Genomic DNA, 4,605 nt, shown 5'->3' on the forward strand with positions numbered 1-4,605 from the left:
GTCTGACAGTGTGGAGACATGCAGCTGCCTGCAGTCTGGTCAGTAACACACTAACGTGAAGGGGAAACACACAAGGCAGAGAGCAAAGTTTGTCATCTCTTTCATACAGAGAGTGTGTGTGTGTGTGTGTGTGCGTGTGCGTGTGTGTGCGTGTGCACGCGCACGGAGCCCTTGCCTAAATGACCATTATGAAAGCAGGGAAGGTCAAAGCAAGACGGGCTATGTCTGCAGTCTGCTGGAATGCAACCAGGGAAAGATGGGAGGTAACTGTTTACATGCCTTTTATATGTGACATGGTGAGTTTTCAAGTGGGCTGCCATTAAAAAAAAACTGTTGAAGACACCGTCCCTCTGGGGTTTTTATAAAGTTTTAATAAAGAATATTCATAAGAGTGCAGTTGTTAGCCGTGGGTTACTTGGGAGTGCTTTGAATGAGGCCAGTTTGCCTTCTGAACACAGAAGTTAATCATCTTTCAATGGACATTTTTGTGCTGCTGCTGCTTATTTTACACTCATTCAACCCTATCGCATTTTCTCTCTGTGGAGTTCACATATTCCTAATGAGGTTTGAAACAGTTTGGTGGCTCTCAAAAATGAATTCAACAGTGTTTTGTCTTTCTTTCTCTCAGAGAGTATCAATGACACTCCTACAGAGACTAATGTGACTTTATGTGCAACTTTTCCTCTGTCCTTGTCCTCTCTCTCTCTCTCTCTCTCTCTCTCTCTTTGTGGCTGGCTTCTCCAGGCTTGTTGTTGTCTGCTGGGGCTGCTGCACTACTTTCTGTCCAAGAATGCTGCTGAGTGTCTTTTGGAGGGAGAAACCCTGAATCTCTGGGCTCTCTCCCGCTAAGCATAAACCAGGCATGCCCCCCCCCACATACAGTATATTTATATACACATGCTGTGTATACTCAGCAGAGCCGAGATGCTCCTTCGCAGCAAGAAGTGAAAATGAATTCAACTGGGAGAGCTTGTTGAAAAACGAGAGAAGAGAGGCTGTGCTTTTGCTCCCACCACCCCTCAGATGTTTTTTAAGCAAATACGCAATGAAAGTGTGTGCATCACTCAGTGAAATGACATTTTTCACAAACTGGAGACACTTGCCATTGCTTAAAGGAATGGTTCGACATTTTGAGAAATATGCTTACAGAGAGCGAAGTCGTGACCTAAAGTCCGGGCTAGCCTCTTTTCCACTGTGATGTGTTCTTGGGTCTTTCCATACTCTAAGATAAACTGGCATCTACTACAACAGAATCACCAACGTTTTACTTTGTGATACCAACTAACAAAGTTAACAGATTACTTACTGAGCAAGGAAAAAAAATATAAAAATTTACCAGCGTGGCTACTTTTGTGCCATCGTAACTCGGTTTTGTACATTTAAGTGAAATTCTAAAGTCATTTTTGCATTCAGTCCTCTCTGCCCTGCTGTTATTACACACGTCAGAACTCCCCGGCCCTCGACTCACCCATAGACTCACCCTTTCTGTGGAGCTGTGACATTTAGCCTGCAAAAGTCAAGGGCTTTTGTGAAACAGTGTTTGTTAAAGGCTGAAAAGCCCTCATAGCAGAAATATCAAATAAACAAAGATCTTACATACCTGAAGCACACCACACAGCGTACTGTTGAGAAAGGCTTGGTGCCAAGGCCGTATCTTTAGTTGTTAGCATTGTTTTAAATGTCACTGGGATTTCGAACAAGGTTCTCTTACTCTACTACTACTTTCTTTCACAGCTTCGCTTTCTTCCCAAGGGGTGCTGGGCTGTTTCTTGGTCAGTGACTACCGACAAAAAAACAAATAGGCAGATTTCCCAAAATGTTGAACTGTTGCTTTAAAGATATAATCAGCACGCTGTTAGCAGCTGTTTTATTCTCTCTTGGTGAGATTATTATCTCTCCAGTGCAGAAAATGTTTTTTCTGGCCATGAATGAGGAAATATGGGAAATGATCTGTGGAGTTGTTTGATGAATTTGTCTGCAGCGATGACAGCGTGTCTCCAAAACGTATCCACCAATGTGGACCACTTGCTGACTTTCGTTGCGTATGGAATTTACACCGACTTTTGCACCCAAACCAAACACCCTCGCTCACCTCTCCCCTTAAAAACAACTCAACCAAAGTGCACTTAAGACTTCCTGAACCCCTGAACCCCTGAACCCCACCCCTCCAAACACCAGCTCTGCTCACGTGCACTCTCAAAAGAAACATGCACGGACTCTGATGTCTGCAGCCAAAGGAAGCACTGACTCTCTCCCTCACCCTGCTCGCTGCCTCTGCTGCCCCCTGCTGGAGGAAAACTGTGAGCCGACATTGACATACCAACTCATTTATCTGATCCCTCTCTGTTTCTCTTCAGCTCGTGGTCGCACCAATCTGGAGTTGAGGGAGAAGTTCATCCTTCCTGAAGGAGCGTCTCAGGGTCTGGCTGCCTTCCGTTCCCGGGGACGACGCTCCAAACCGGGGTCCCGCAACGCTTCGCCAACCCGCTCCTCCTCCTCGGCCTCCCACAGCGGTGCCTCCCTCCCCTCTGCTCCTTCCGCCCCCGCCACACCGACAGCCTCCGCGTCATCGAGGGTAAGAGCTGACGTCAGTACTTTAAGATTTGAGGCAGGATCTAATTTTATTGACCTAAAAAGGAGTCAGATGTCTTAAATCAGTTATTTTAGATTTATTTTGTTCACCGTGCAAGAACTGTTTTTTTCCACTTCATATCCACTCATTACACTATATTAATGACAGGACAGGAAGAGTAGTAATGTGTGTGTGTGTGTGTGTATAAGCAGTTCTACAAAACACAACCAACCTTCAGTATATTGAACAGGATTAAAGGATAAGGTTTGAAATTTAGTACCAGCAATGATTTAAAGGAAAATCTAAAATTTGCATTGGTAAAACTTGCAGGTACCTTGGGTTCACACTGAGATAAAACACAGAAGACAACATGGTTACAGACAAAACCAGAAAGATTCAAGAAAATTAGTCACAACACACAGAACGCGATTGTGCAGATCATTTAAACAATCGATTTATCAAATTTATCATTTAGTCGCATTAAAGGAGAACTCCACCATTTTGACACATTAAAGTTTGTTTATAAGTCTTGAGCAGTGCTACTGCATATGTGAATAACAATTGTATAAAGCTTTTGTTGCTCCAGAGGGAGCTGTGTCAAGTTTAATAAAGTGAGTCAGTTCAGTCCATTTGTTTGAAAGTTTGAAACATGGCTGCTTGAGGCTCGAGGCTACATTAGCCACTACACACCCAAATCTCCGACTGAACTCTCTGTGGTTGAGTTGCATTGTGGGTAATGTAGATGGCAGGTTAGAAGGAAGAAGAATGTGTGGAACAAAAAATCCCATCATGAATCTGACAGTGTTAAAGAGTGCAATGCTAAATTGGTGGAATTCTCTTTTTATGGGAAAGAGTCTGTGCAGGCTCATAAAAGTCAAACTTAGTGTGGTTCGGTCTGTCCTAAATCATGAGAATGACACATTGCAGCTGAAAGTTGCTTTTTTTGTTCACCTGTCAAGATGAAAAAATACTATAGAATAAGAGCACACACATACACACAAACCTGAACAACCTCCTCTGTTACACCTGTTGAGGCTGTTATGTCAAATAGAAACATCGTCATTGTGAGGACAAACACTTCCAGTCCATTGTTATCAGTCAACCAGACTGGGTGTAGACAGTCAGTGTTGTTGTCTTCATCTGATGTTAGTGATGTTTTTCATTTGTCATCTGATTTCTGTGGAAAAGCATTACTGTCGATGTTTGTGTGAGAGAGTCTGACTGAATGCACATTGGTGACTTTGTGTGTGTGTGTGTGTGTGTGTGTGTGTGTTTATGGGTTTTGTTACACATTGTTCAGTTGTTGTCATCCTCCTGTTGTTGTTGTTGTCAACAATCACCACATCCTTAACTGTGAAATTTTATTTTTTGTTCTTGTTTCTTTGTTTTGTCTTTCATCTTTTTACCTTTTCCCCTCGTTCCTGTCATTCAAACCCTGCTAACCCGGCTTCAAAACTGTCCTCCCCGCATTGTTGGGTTGTTTGAAAAAAAATAAAAAATAAATAAAAATTAAATTATCTGCTCTTACACAAAAATACACTGCGCTGCACTTCCCCGCTATCCAACCACTCCTTTCCTCCCCTCCATAACTCCCTCCCTCCCTCCTCCTTTTGCTTTCTCTCTTTGGCTGCCTTGCTCTACTTCTCCTCCTCCCTTCCATCCTTCCTTGCTCCCTTCCCTTCCTCCCTCCAGTCCTCCTGCTTCCCCACCACCTCCTTCATGGTGATCGTATCTGTGAGATAAGCTGGGTGTCAGACACAAAATGTTCTCCAATTTCTCTGTGTCTGCTGCGGGTGAGAAATGGGCAGACTGAAAGATAAAGTCAAAGAAAGACGACGGGATGGAAGGGAGTAGGAAAAGAGTGGGGAAAAAATGGAGATCCAAACAGACAGGTAGAGGAGAAGACAGAGGCAGATATGAGACAAGCATATTGAGGAAAAAGACAGAAAGGCATTTATATTTTATACCGTTCGCCATCACTCATCCAGATCTGCATGTAATTGAGTTCAACAGTAAAAAAAGCCTAAAGGAAT

At 43.3% G+C, this 4,605-nt stretch overlaps 1 long non-coding RNA gene across 1 annotated transcript in view; it reads left to right on the forward strand.

Annotated features, from left to right (window-relative positions):
• LOC118341545 overlaps nucleotides 1–4,263 on the forward strand; it is an 11,838-nt gene extending 7,575 nt beyond the window's left edge. Inside the window, exon 3 of the long non-coding RNA XR_004797440.1 lies at nucleotides 2,358–4,263. This is a non-coding gene — a long non-coding RNA (uncharacterized LOC118341545). The remainder of the gene's footprint in view (nucleotides 1–2,357) is intronic.
• Nucleotides 4,264–4,605: the final 342 nt, after the last annotated feature.

Source organism: Morone saxatilis, unplaced genomic scaffold (assembly GCF_004916995.1).
Source record: "Morone saxatilis isolate NCDOM2014 unplaced genomic scaffold, NCSU_SB_2.0 Contig8, whole genome shotgun sequence".
Classification (NCBI taxonomy): domain Eukaryota; kingdom Metazoa; phylum Chordata; class Actinopteri; family Moronidae; genus Morone; species Morone saxatilis.